Genomic DNA, 14812 nt, shown 5'->3' on the forward strand with positions numbered 1-14812 from the left:
CTGAGCATGCCTTGAGTTCTTTGAGAGTACTGTAATTGGATTAGCAAAACTCAGGCTTGATTAATTAATCACTGTAATCAGGTAACTAAACAATTCACCATCATTTTGATAACTCGGCTCTGAGGGAATGACTAATGGCTTCTTAGGAAGGATTAAAGAACAGCTGACCCTGCTTTGGGCAGGAGATTGGAGCAGGTGACCTGCTGAGATCCCTTTGAACTTGAATTATTCTATGATTTTATGAAAAAACTATTAGCAGAGCAGATCTTCACATGGCATGGTTGAGAAGACGTCCATCAGAAACAGCAAGCCCAGGTCATTTCGCACTTACCCTGAATTTTTTATGCCACTAATGGCTTTTTAAAATTTTTTTTAACCAGCAACTTTTAATTGTCATACTGCTAAAAATACCTTTCACTTGGGGTCTTAAATTATGCTATAAATATTAGTTGTTTCTCAAGATTCTTTGTAATATTGCAGAGTACCATAGACTCCAGTTATAATCAGCTTGGAAGACAATTCAGGAGTCCTAAACTCCAGCTCCAGGTATAATCAGTTAACTACACTCAACACCACCCGTCATACTGATTTTCTCTGCATCAGAATATGCATGCTGCTCACCAAATTTCATGTAAATAAACAACTTTATTCAAAATGAGGTGTATGTTCATTTAAAAAAAAAGGACTTTATGCCTCAGACAGAGCAACTGTTCCAAATGTGAAAATTACATAACTCTGTCACACACTGTGACATTCAGTGTATTACTTCATGACGTGCAACACTGGCATACATGAAAGCTCTGGGAAAAAAATGTGCGGGAGAAGAGCAATGACATACTCCTTACATTCTGCTTGTGCTAGTTTTGTATTTTCTGTCTCAAAATATTGCAAGCCTAAAAATATTTTGATGTTTGAAACTCACAATGTGTCACAAGAACAGCCTAAGGAAGAAGATTCAAAGGCAGAAGGATCATTCTTTGTTTGCCCTTTGTATTTATCAGCATCTTTACCTTGTTCTGTCTGCCAGCAAGTTATGGCTAAAATAGAGTCAAGGTGAAATGAAGTTTTTGTGAGGCCAGCTGTCATCCAAAACAGGATCATCTTCTGTAAATTATTGTGAGATTTAGATAACCTATTGTAACACCTTGTAAGGAGCAACTGAATGATCCAAATGGCTTATATGTTACTAACAGCTCACAGTTCAGCCTTAATTTTTGACCCTTTGAATCTGAAAAAAGCTAAAGTTTACTGACTGTGGGAAATGCAGTAGGGATTTCCTAATCTGGCAGCAATTTGTTACCTTGATTTTTAATGAAATTTTCTTTCAGCTGTTACTTTCATCTTTGACAGAATCCCCACTATAGCTGACTCCAGGAGCAGATGCAGAGTTGCCTTTGTCCTCATCCGTTCCACAGCACAGTGAGAACTGCAAAGTTTTTCCCCGAGGGATGTGCACATCCCTTCATCATAATGTTTATTCCCAGACATCTTGAAGTGGGTTTTTTGTTTGGTTTTGTACAGAGTAACTGACATGAAGCAAGTCTGTGTAGCAGTCCAATAAAGCTTTGGTGTTGAAGCAAGAGAGCAAGGGCAGGTCTTACGTGCTGTTAACGTCTCGTTATTGAAATTATTAGAGAGATGTCTCTGCCCAAATTAAGGAATTGGCACGACCATATGCTGAAGTCAATAGTATGGATTTTATTTAACAGTAAATGTGAGTGGGGGAGAGAGAGAAGCTGTTAACGTCTCGTTATTGAAATTATTAGAGAGATGTCTCTGCCCAAATTAAGGTGCAGGCACGACCATATGCTGAAGTCAATAGTATGGATTTTTATTTACCAGCCAGTGTGAGGAAGAGCTAGAAAGAAATAGGAAAAGAGAGGAGGAGAGAGGGAAGAAAGTGACAGAGAGATTAAGTAAAGAAAATATCACCACTCTGTGGATCCTGATGGCATTTTGTTGGTCCTCTTCTTCTGGTCTTCTCAGTGCTGAGGACCTCATTGTTATCCAAGTGCCAGTTGCAGTCTGGACCCAGTGGAGGAAGCTGAGAAAACACAGAGCCCACTGGGTTTCATCTTCACTCAGGTTCAGGTGGGAATGCCCAGGTACTTCCCTGAGGTAGGGAGTTTTACACTGGATGATGGAACACTTGTCATCTCCTGCTGTGGAAGGGACTCAGTCCCAGCAGCTGAAGTCTCTGGTGGTGGGAGTGTGGCTGCCAGACTGGCTCCTGGGTGGTCAGACAGGAAAGTTTCCTTCACACCACCTGTGCATGAAGGGGGTCAAATGAGGTGGAATCTTTCTCATCCTGCATGTAGGGAATAGAGGCCAAAGCAATACTGCCTGAGAGAAAGGGGGTTGATTTATTTGTAAAAAATAGTTTATGAGTGTGAGTAATCAGACAACCACGACTCAGGAGAACTCAGATTTTCACTCATGATTTACAATCTGAGCTTCCTAATATACTGAAACCCCAATGAGATTCCCAAGCTCAGCTAAATGTGTCTTGAAAATTTAAATGGGTAAATGTGTAGGAGAGAAATAGATGGTCTTTTCGACCCAGTGTAAAAAAAATCTAAAAAATCAGTCTCTTTTCTGAAGATGTTAGAGAAGAGAAAGTAATAGGACATTTTCTTACTTCCATTTGCCAATACAGCACATAGAGTAGGAGAAAAAACTAGGGAATAGAAAGAAAAAGTGACAGTACATTTTTCTTCCCATATAAAGCCTGAAGAATATTTTTCTGTCACACCTTATTATATAAAAAGTTAAACATGACCCTTTTTCCCTGATTTGTCCTTGAAAAAATACACAATGCAAACAATGAGATTAGCTTATATTAAGGAAAACTTAGTTTTAATAGCTTACTTAAAACACTGTATTACTCTTTAAATATCCTTTTGCTATTTAAAATAAAATAGTGTCACTAGAAGCATTGCCTGTGTTTTTCTCACAGCATCTCTAAAAATCCGGCTGCTTTCATCAATCAACTAACTTCTTTATAGTACATTGTTGGGTCTTGCTGCTTAGAAACATCTGAGGAGAAAAAACATTTAAAAATAGTAAAAATAATGTTTTTGGATGTTTCCTCTCCTCTTGCTTACTAAAGCTAAAAGCAATGTGAGGATATGTGGCATACTTGAAAGATGTTTTTTTTTTTTTCTTTTCATTTTCCTCTTCTATTTTGTCTGGTTTTTAATAGTTAGTAAAGACTATTTAGTAGTAATAGAAAATAGTCTCACCCTAATGAAATAAATGAAATATACTCTACAATATTTACACATCTTTTCCTGTAATAGCATTTTTCTTCATTCTAAATATTGTTTCATATATCATATGTGTTGTTATTTAAGTCTTGCAAAGTTAGCTTCTACATTTATTTCTATAGTGAAAGTGCTGAGACATAAAGAGATATAAATCTCCTAGATGTTTTCTGGTCTGTGAGGGGACGGGAAAGAAGAAGTAGAAATGTGGAAAACATAATTTACATTGTACATAGAAGTATGCATTTTTAAAGTGTTTATATTCCCTTCCTAGGGAATTAATTATGTCCGTTCCATTGAGAACACTCATCAACTTAAAGCTCTTTAAGTTTTATAGTCAAGTAATTAACAAGAGCCTTGGATGCCGTCATCTATGTTAACAGTTTTCTGATGGATGTTAGTTAGTGTAAAACCACCTTGTGCCACTCCTCCCTGCTTCACTGCCGCAGGAATTTGCTCACCTTGCAATCAAAGGAGCACACCTTGCTCCTTGAACAGCAGAAGAGCATTTGTGACAATGTGGACATTGTTCATAACTGGTAACATCACAGCAGCTGAGCTTCATCTTCCCTGAGGGATGGCAGGTGGAAGAAAGGGCTCTCTGAGAGCCCCTCTGTGCTCTACCTTATTTCAGGAGCAAGAGCTCGTTTACAAAGTGGGTACAGCTGTGTGAAGGGGGAGGTGATGGAAACACCTCAGCTAATGGCTCACACCTGGCTTTCATTAAGGGGGAGGAGCCTTTGGGATAAAGTTTGGGGGTTTATGTGGTGAATTGTCTGTGAGGACACAGTTTCTGCTGCTGTAGAAGGGAGGAAGGAATAATGTGGATACTTCTCTGAGTCAGCTCACCTCTGGGAGCATTGTCACAACTTATTTATGGTAAGTGAGTTTTATTCCCAGATGCTATTTTTTTTGCTGACTGTGGGACAAGTTCTTTTGGGTTGCAAATGGAGGCAAGTCTTGGGGACAGAAAGAAAACAGTTTTTCCTCCAAGCCTTGGTTCAGCATGTAAGCCCATTTTTTTCCCCAGTAAAAGACTTGATACTACCCACATTGTGTACGTATACATAAAAATGGAAGCTACCACTACCAAAAGTGTTGGCTGTTATGTTAGCATGTATCAAGCAGATGCTTGACGCCATTGTACGTGTTTAGGGGAGTTTGTTGGGTCAGTCCAAAGTGATTCTTTAAATGAGCTTTTGATATGCAGCTTACTGACCTCTTTGCTGCAAGATGTGAACTTAGTTTCTAGATAGATTTAACATAGTTTCCTCCTTACTTGTGTTATTATTTATGAAGGCAAAATAAGTCCTAGTGGAACAGGAGCTGTTGATTTATGCCAAGGCCATGTAAAGCACTCCAGCCATTGCTTCATAATCTGTGTGACTAAAATGCTCTTTCAATGGAATCTGAACACTTTGTGAATGGCAAAAGTGGTGTTTAAGAAGTATGGGGGTGCTTTCACAACAGATATATTTGCCCTTGGCAATTTGAAATGGTATTCAAGCCAAGCGTTTTTGGTTTTTCCTGCTATTACTTCCTTTGCCTTCTCTGCCTCTGCCAGAAACATTGTTTAGATGCCAAATCTGCCATTTGTGCCCATCCTCTGACTGTATCATTTACCTCAGCAGTATAATTAAAATCACTACCTAGATTACAGCTGAATGAAGTTCTTACCCAAGGTTCTTTGTGTCAGTCTGGCTTTTTCTTTTTTTTTTTTTAAAGGGACCTCTTGTGTTTTGGTCTAGGCATTCAAATTGAGTCCACAAACTTTGACTGCAGTTTTGTTTTTTCCAAGAATTTTTTTAAGATGAGAATGACTTCTTCATTACTCTTTATATAAACCACAGTTATCTAAATGAGCCAGTTTGGTACTATTTTCAATCTCTAGTCTTATCCAGACTTGGTCTTAAAACTTGCATAGGCAAGTAGAGCAATGCCAGGAAAGTGCTTTGGCGTTCAAACCAGTGCCTTTTGGTCTAACTTTTCTGTTTTGTTATGTGGTGATGAACACCTAGTACACTAGGTGATACTTTTAAATCATGTGTGAAAATGTTGCCTTTTTTCCTACAGAGTATTTGAAAAGCCAAGTATCAAATACCTGTTCCCAGAGCTGTTCCGTCAGAGTAATGTCTCAGCTTAATGAGACATTTTGGTTACAAGAATTGTTGACCTGAAATTCAATTCTGTTTTCCTGCAACATGTCCTCAGAAAATTCTTGGCTCAAAACTCTTCATGCATCTGCAGTTTTATATGCAAAATTTGCAAAATAAAGAAATTTGCCAACAGAGATCCAGTTGGATTAAGAACAGAGTTAAACTAAATTAATGTGCAGTGAGGTTGATTTTACTTGATGATACCTTGCATGTAGCATCTACTGTCTTCTAAGAATGAAAAATCTGTTCCAACTGGGACTTTGAAATACCATTTTCAGAACTAAATTGTAGTTTTGCCTATATTTGCTTCAGTCCCTTGGTGTTTTTTTGTTAACATATCTTTATCTTTTGTTCTTTTCACTGCTCTGTGCAGAAGAAAGTCACAATTACATGTCTATCAGGTTTTTATTAGAATGATTTTTCTGTTTAATCAATGCAATTTTGGTTTTGGTAATGATGCTGAGCTTTTGATTGCCTGTTGATAAAGCTTACTGGAAATCAGTTTGCTTCATTGCTTCCCAGCAGAAGACCAGGAAGTAAATGCTGTGCTAAAAAAACAAAGAGGTGGTTCTCACAGTCACTGCAAGAGGTCTTTGCTCTTTGGGGAAAATTTACTCTGAGTAGAGCCCCAGCTTAGAAAATAAGTGGTCCTAACTAATATATAAGCAAGCTCATTGTTCTGGAGTGAAAGGGAGACTTTTGGTCTCATTTTTACCTCTTTTTGCATCTAATTCAGCAGTGTTTTAGCAACTAGCTAATTGTAAGGGCGTGAACAGCCTGATTGATTTTTAATCAAAGCCTTAAACTGTAGGGCAATGAGCTTGGCCTTTTATTTCTTTTGAGGAAAGGAACATTGGTGTTTGGGCCAGCCAAAGAATTATATTTCTTGTCTAAGGCATTCAGAGCATATCTATTTATTCCAGGCGAATGTTGATGAGAATTACATTTGTTGCTTTGAAGCAAGAGTTGTTACCAGAGAGTCATTTTTGGTGTTAGAAATGGTAACATGTTGTCGAAGTGATTCAGGGAAGAATGATTGTTAATACACATTAACTTAGTTCCTTTTCACCAAGCCAACTCAATACTATTGTGATATCTTTTAGCTACTGCACTTCAGTCTCCTTTTAATGCAAGGTTTATGCCAGGTAAATGGCCTCTTTTGATTTCTGATGGGAACAGTGTTCACTAAGTGTCTGAAAGGATGTGTTTGAGTTTTAGGTTTCTTTGGAGTATTTTATTGTAGTTTTGTATGGTTGTTTTGGTGGGGTATTTTTTTTTCCCCTTTGGGATGTGGTGATCCCTTGAATGATTTCTTGAAAAATAAGACTTCCAGGAGAGCAGGAATAAGGAGCGTATTTGAAGTCAATAAGAATATCACATCATGTAAGGCAGTACATTTGTGTATTGGTGCAGGGGTATGTTCTGTGCTTTGCTCCAGGCAAGCCAGTGTCAGGACAAGGCACTCAGTTATGCTTCTGTGAACTATACTGTTTTGGTGATGAATTGCTGGCTGCATATGGAATATTTTTTCTTTGTTTGTCTTTGTGGGAATTAATGTATAACTAACCTTAAAGCATGGACGAAAAAGCCCATGCCAAATTATTTTTGTATGTTTCAGGCATAACTCATGTCAGTGATAATTAAAGTTTGAGAGCAACCTTAATATGTTTGCACTTTAAATAATGAGGGTTATGTTGTCTACCTGCAGAAAATCCACATATGTGCTCTGGGCAATTCTTGAATATAATGTTTGCTTCTGTAGTATAGCAAGCAGCTCTAGAAAAATCACTGCTGTAGCAGCTGGAGCTAAATGTTCAGCTAAATGCTTTTAGATAAAATGAACATTTCAAAATTTACTTCCTGTCTTGTCATTCCTGCGATCCTTCTTGCGTCCTATAAGAAATAAGTGGCACAGTTTGGAGTGAAATAAGTCTATGTAAATCAATTGTTTGTCTTTAGAATAAGTGGTGTTTTATTGGACTTTCAAGTAGGAGATATTTTGGTGTGTTAGACTGTTTATTTCCTGAGAGTGACCAAGCTGTGGAGCCATGTGAGAGTTAGCAGGTTATTTAAACTACTGCTTGTATTTGCTGATGATTCAGATGTTTCTGTTCTTCATACAACATTAATGATGCTTTTTGCTAAATTGCCTCTCCAAACTAAATAATGCTGGAGAAATGAGCAACTTTCTTCTCCTAATTTGATGATACCATAGTCAAATACATTAGTCCTCAAATCAGTTGTTCAGACATTTGAAAAGGCAGCTTCATTAGCATACAAGAGTTATATAAGTAATCACACAAGATTTTCTTGCTGTTCTATCTAAGGAGTTTTTTTGGGTTTATGACTTAGGATCGCAGAGTCACTCAGGTTGGAAGAGATCTCAGGAAGTATTCAGCCTGCTCAAGGCAGAGCCAGCATTAAGACCATTGCTGTCTGAAGCTGTAAAGTCTCTGAGGATGGAGATTCCACAACCTCTCTGGCTTCTGAAGCTTGGTTATTCTCTTGGTGAAACCTTCCCTGCCCACTCCCCTTCATCCAGTTGCAATCACCTATTTATGGAAGGATAGGTGTGTCTCAACCTATCCTATGCACCACCATGAATAACCTGGCTCTGTTTTCTCAGCAGCCTCCCTGTAGTACTGGGGCTCTGCTGCGAAGCGCCCTGGAGCCTTCTTTTCTTCAAGGCTGAACAAATCCTATATTCTCAAATCCTGTTTTCTCCTCCCTCTGACCATCCTGGATGCCTTCCAGTGGATTCACTTGAGTTCCCTGCAGTTTTTTCTGTCACAGCCCACTAGGCTATTGGCCTTCATTTATTCCAGAGTCCCATGCTGGCTCATCTTTAGCCAAGCATCCACAAGGGCCCCTCTATCCTTGTCCACAGAGCTCCCAACCAATGCTCCAGGCCTAGTGGTACTGGTGGAAAGGGTCAGCCCATGTAGGGCTTGATTCATCATTGTTGAATTGTGAGGTTCCTCATGCTGTATTTAGATAAAAATAGTATGTTGTTTAATTAATTTGTACTTTGTGGTACAGTGTCTCTTGCTATCCAGTTTCACAAAAGAAAAACACCATAATAAGGTGGACTATAAGTCTTGTTATGCAATTCTTTGTCTGCTTGGGACAGGATTACAATGCTGTTGTATGATGGTGCTGAGACATACCATACATAAATTTTCTTTAAATTTCATACTGTATTATGCATTAACTGTTAAAGTAATTGTATTTTTTTACAAAATTAAGTTTATTAAGTATTATCACTAGGAGGAGAGAGAAAAATGTCTTAATTGTTAAGACATTCACTTGCAAATTAAGAGGCTTGTACCTTGTCACAGATTCCTTTATCTACCTTTAACAAAGATTCTGCTTATATTCCTCAGTTTTATTTTTTTCTTTCTTCCCATCAAGCTGCCAGGGTGTGACATTTCTCCTGCCACCTCTAATGAACAAATAGTCAAGCTATGGCATCTTCTTGCTTTGTAACTTATCAGACTGTAGAGCCTTGATTCCAGATTTGATATTTATTAAATTGGCTTGCAAGTTGAGGTATAAGGTAACACAGAAAAATAAGTAATGGTATTGACTGAGATGAAAGAACACACCTTTGTGCAAGTCAAGGCTATAATGAGATATAGAAAAGCAACAGAAAAATGAGCATCTTCTTTTTGTAGTTGGCACTGTGGGACACTATTAAGCAACACTTGGAAAATGTAATAGTCACTGTCAATAAAATCTGCACTTTATGTAGAGCCTTGTGCTCTTTCATGGTGAGTGCCATTTTAAATCAGGTTCTACAAATTAAAGTTTTACTCAAATTTCCACTTGACCTCAGTAATCATTAGCATAACTGATTGTTTTTTGTTCCATTTCAAAGAATGTTGGAGGTGCTTTTTAATAGCTATTTTGATGACTGTTTCTTGAAGTGCTAAATTTTTGCACAGAAATGTGGCCAGGTTTCCTTGCACACTTGGAAATATTAGTGTTCTGTGTTTAACCACTCTGTCTTCTGTTCCTTCTGTCTTTGTTGGAGACAGCACAAACATGGAACAATGTGCTTGGGATGGATTCTGTCTATTTTTAGACTTCAATTTGCTGATCTACCTTGCAAATCATGGCCAGTGAGTCCTGTTTAGTCACCTTTTAGTGGTGGCAAAGGTTATGACAATATCCATTCAGGAATGGATCGGTTCATGCAGAACTTGATCCAGGCATTATCCTCCCTTCAACTCCGGGTTGACCTATTCAGCCTGGAGTTCCTCTGTGGGACAGGAGGAGGATGTTGTGAAAGGAATACCCATCTGCATGTTTGAGGCCATTCAAAAGGACCAGGGGGAAAAAAGAGGAGGAGTAAGCGAGGAAGACTGAACTGAGTGGATGTTTTTTAGACAGCAGGGTCTAAGTGTTCCCCATGAGTGGCCATATCATCTTGTAGGCATCAATGCTTGCAGAACTGCTCATTGCTAATATGTACGACTCTCTGAAGGTAGAAGAGAGTCACTCAGAAAATGAATGCAACTCTTTTTGAAAGAGAAAATCTTATCTGTAACGGCTGTAGAGCTTGGGGTTCTTAGTGTATCCTGACTTCTGATTATTTGTTCCTCTATGGTCTAAAATGATTTTTTAATAGCTTTATAGGGTTATTTTATTTTTAAACACACTCAGGAGGGGAAGAGATGCTTTCAAAGGGACTTGTAAAAGATTATGGCTTGGATCAGTTTTGAGGTCAGTAGTTAATTCAGAAGCCTTAGCAGGATCTCACAATTGCCATCAACCTGTAAGCCAGTATCTCTAAACTGACTTTGGCTTACTGGGTAGTCTTTTTCTGATAGCTGCAAAGTGTTGAGTAAGTGAGGAGGCTGTGTTGCTCACTCTCCCAACACTGTATTGATTCAGCAGTATTTCCCTATTTATACAGTGGGCAATTTCAGCTCATTAGCCATAACAAGCTTGTGTTTATGCTCTTCCTAGTTAGATATTTTTGTACATATTGGCACCTATAAATTAAATGCTCTATTTTTGACAGATTAGAAAATGTGTGTAATTTCTCAGCACTTTTGTCCCCTGTTCCTCTTCCTCTGACTCTGCAGATTTTTTTTTTTTAAAGCAAGTAGTCTTTTTTGTCTTGAAAAGAGAGACAAGTAGCAATATGCATTACAGCAATAAACCAAGTATAGTTGATTTCATTATGTGGTGACTTGGGAAGGGAGAAATGCTGTATCTGTTCCATTCCAGATGAGAATTCCAGTTCTGGGAGGATAAAGCCAAAAATACCAGTGCTTGATATGCTCTTTATTATATTGCATGATTCCCCACCCCCTGTGGGGAATCCCCTCCAGGGATTGTCCCCCTTATAGGACGTTTAAATTATTGTGTATTCTCTTGTATGCATGTTGTATTTAATTAACCTTATGCTTCGAATCAATTTCTGGCTTGTAGAAGAATCAGCTGTTTTTTGAGACAAAATGGCCGAACAGTGTCCCTGTTGACAGTAAAAAAAGCCCAAGAGCAGCCAAATGACTCAAAGCCAAATTTGCCTTTTAAAGTCCAACAAAGTACTTTGTGTCCAAGGTAAAACCAGCTGATGTAGTCTTCTCTTAGCACTCGCTGTTTCTCTTTAGATGGAAATAGGAGTGATTGATGAGCATAATAGATTAGCCTACTGAGGTGAAAAAGGGGTAGCATCTTAATATCTTAATTCTGCTAACATCAGGACCATAAAATGGTATTTAGTACTTTTGTTATGTGTGGAATATAGGGGGGATTTTACGAGGTATCCTAAGAAAATGAAGAACATGCAGAAATTGACAAGAAAAAAAAAGACCAAACAAGATTTGTAGACTATTAATCCTGTAGGCTCTGATTTTGTGAAATTACTTTTCTAAGGTCTAGTCCAGATATCTGGAAATAGGAGGCTATAAAGAGCAGCTTCTCAAGTCTCTAAGTTTTTTTCATTTATTTCAAAATATCACAGAGTCATGGTTGGGTTTTGAAGGTGCCTCTGGAGGTCACCTAGTCCAACTTTCTGCTCAAGCAGGACCACCTGGAGCTGATGGCTCAGGTTCATGTCCTGTTATGTCTTGAGTATCACCAAGGAGACTTCACTACTTCTCTGGACAGCCTGTCCTCAGAGATTTCAACCACCCTCACTGTGAATAAGTGTTTTCTTATGTTTAAATGAGGGCTTTCATATTTTAATTTATGCACATTGCTTGTGGTCCTTTTTCTGAGCAGAGGGGAAGGCTCTTAACTCCCTTGACCTTTTGGCAGTGTTGTGCATAATGCAGCTTAGAACCCTTTGCTTCAAGGGCACAGTGCTGGCTCATGTTCATCTTCTTGTCCACGAGGTTCCAAGTCTTTCTCCTTGAATTCTTGTGCATTTCATGGGCTCTTCTTGTACGTCAGCCTTGCACAGGCACATATTGGTGAATTGGGCAGAGAGCAGCATAGCAGTTAAGAGGTTCAGATCCAGGCAGGAACTGGGGGTACTCAGCCCTGCAGGATGTACTTGACAATTAGCTTGATTGGGTCCTTAGGGAAGCTCTGGCTTACCAAACAAAAAAAAGCCTCAGTGGGCTACTGGTAGCAGTTGCTGCCTGATTTTCTTTATTATGTTCTGTTCTGAATTATTTTTTAAAATGTTATTTTATTGCATAATTGCTCTTTCAATACTGCATATAACTTCCACAAATGTTTCTGAATTCTGCTTACAAAATAGCTCTAAGTTTCATACTAAGAAGAGGCTGTGTATATACTCTAAGCTGAGTATTTTACAGGAAGTGCAGTAGAATATTAAAGCTTTCAAGCCTCAGTAAGAGTTTGGGGCAGTTACTACTTGGCAGAATGCAGTTATTCTCAGGATTAGATCGTGGAAAGAATGATTAACCTAAACAATTTCTTCTGCACTTTTCCTCTTAACAAGATCTGCATAAATAAGTTGAGAAAAGTTAACATTAACTAAATTTAATGTGAAGTTAGAGTATTTTTTACTCAATCACAGTAAGTTCTTTTTAAAGTCTTGTTGAGTTTTGCTCTGGGTTACTCAGGCACTTCATGCCACAAGGTATCAGGGAGTGACTGTGCAAGATCTGTGTCTGTTCCTGCTCTTACCCCTGCAGAGGCAGTGTTAGGCTCTGTGAGGAGTAAGAAGACACCATTTGCTTAAAGGCTACTGCTCTTTGTCTTTAAACTATATTTTATTTAAAAGTTTGCGTGTATTTTAGTTCTTGAATCCCAGGGATAGCACATTCAATGTCTGAGTCCATTAAATAAAAGGATAAGGAATTACCTTTCCTGCAATACTATAAATATGCTTTCCTTCATCTTTGACTGGGTAAGTGTTATTTCTGAGACCAATTTTGGCATTTAGCCAGAATTTGATGTGGAGTTGAGTCATCTGACATTCATCCTTTCAGGCCAGAATTTTAATATGTATGTGATTGTGACAGTGATTGTAACTGCTGAAGTTGAAAATTTTGGAGAATTGGGCAATCAGATAAAATATTCTAACCTGAAATTTTGATAAAGGTTTCACATAGTGTGTTGCCTTCCATTCTTTAGTATTCTCTCATTGTAGCTGGCAAAGAGGTGAAAAAGGAAAACAAATATGTTCTTATTCACATGGCATTAATTGAAATTCAAGCATATGGTGTCATATGCTGACATCTTGCTGAAAGTTCAGGTTTGCTTACTTCTGTAAATGAAAATACTGGTGTGAAAGGTAACTGTAAAACTACAACTTCATAAATAGTTCTAGCCAAAAAAAAAGGCACAGATAAAAGGTTGCTTCTGACACTATATTTTACAAGATTGTATTCTGACTGTGGGTGGTATATTTAGTGTTTTGGTAAATCACATTTCCATTAGTGTAGTACAGAAAACACAGAACGTAGCACTATCTGATCATAAATGAAGAGAAGAGTATGATTAAATGCAAGTGTTTAAAAATTGCCATGCAACTATTTACTTTTTGACTACTTTATGGTTTTACATTTGACTTACTACTAGATTATATTACTGTAATGGTCAGTATTAAGAGGTTGGAGGATATTGTCTCTTTGCATAAATCTGCAGCTTCATTACAGGAAGAAAATCTGTGTGTTTCTAATACAGGGCTACTGCTTTCTAGGATTAGCTTTTTTTTTTCTTTCTCTAAAAGACCTGCTATTCTTTGTGTATTTCCATTTAATTTTTATTAGTTGTATGGCTATATCTGGGCATCTCATCCACTGGGATTGTGCAGCTTGATTAATTTTTCCATTTCCCATTTTACTGCGTGTTTATGGTGCTATTGTCAACCCCCATTATGCCAGTCTGACAAACCACTCTTCCTCCTAAAGAGCCAGTCTATTGCTTTAACTTGGGCCATAAATATGTACACAGCTGTGCAGATTTTAGTTTAAGCCTTCATAAAGCACAATCACAGCTGCAGAAGAGGTAAGAGCTGAAATATATACATGGGGGATGAAAAAGATATTGGTGGGATTGAATACCTTATTTTCAACCCATCAGTTCTTCTTTTCAATGTTTTAGCTGTTTGTCTCTTTTATTCTTTAATTGATGTCTTGGAGGCATGGTGACAATATAGTAAATCAATGCTTTTGTGTAGGAAGCAGTTTTTCCTCCTTACATGTAATTTTATGATTTTGTGGATCTAACAGACTGTTAAGTGGATTTAAACACACTGTTAAGTCTAGGGATAAGAAGATATGTAGGTAAATTAGACACAATTGCAAAATGAAGGTTGTTACAGATGTGCTGATGATCATAATGGTGAAAATAAAGGGAAGTGACCATCGCTTGGACAGTTAAATGACAAACATAATTCAACACACTATTTTCAATATCACCTGTTCATATTATTTTTAGATGCATTAATATGCATTTTGGTTTGCTGTATTGGCTACAGATTGTTGTTCAAAGATCTCCTTGTATAGGTCATGACAGAATGAAAGTGATGAATGAGACAGATGGAGAATGAAAGGTTGAGGTGAAAATAAAGCAATGAATGTGGATCTCTGCTCAGCAGCATGTTAATGCAGATGTTTATTTAGAAAGTAAATAAGACCTAAAATTGATTGCAGGTGAAGAATTTTTTTGTAGTATATATTAATTATCAAATGGTCTTTAAATTATTTCAATAACTGTTGGGAGTGTGATGAATAATTCAATAAGTCATTAAGTGATGATTTTAAACCTGATTGCCAAAATACAAAAGAAACCTGTAATAATTTTAGGAGAATCTTTTCCATATTAGTTTGAATTTATCTCATCTAATAATGTGAACAATAAAATCTATGAAGCATCAGTCATGTCTGTATTATTATAGCATGAAGTTCTGCATGTTCGGTTTTAGCAGATTGTTGGAATGTATCATTAGACAGTAATAGTCAG

The 14812-nt window shown here is 37.7% G+C and overlaps 1 protein-coding gene across 1 annotated transcript in view; it reads left to right on the top strand.

The window, feature by feature from the left end:
* The window catches only part of GRID2 (glutamate ionotropic receptor delta type subunit 2), a 673693-nt gene that overhangs the window by 56834 nt on the left and 602047 nt on the right, over positions 1-14812 (top strand). The window lies entirely within an intron of this gene.

The sequence above is a fragment of the Geospiza fortis genome, unplaced genomic scaffold, assembly GCF_000277835.1.
Source record: "Geospiza fortis unplaced genomic scaffold, GeoFor_1.0 scaffold11, whole genome shotgun sequence".
Taxonomy (NCBI): Eukaryota; Metazoa; Chordata; class Aves; order Passeriformes; family Thraupidae; genus Geospiza; species Geospiza fortis.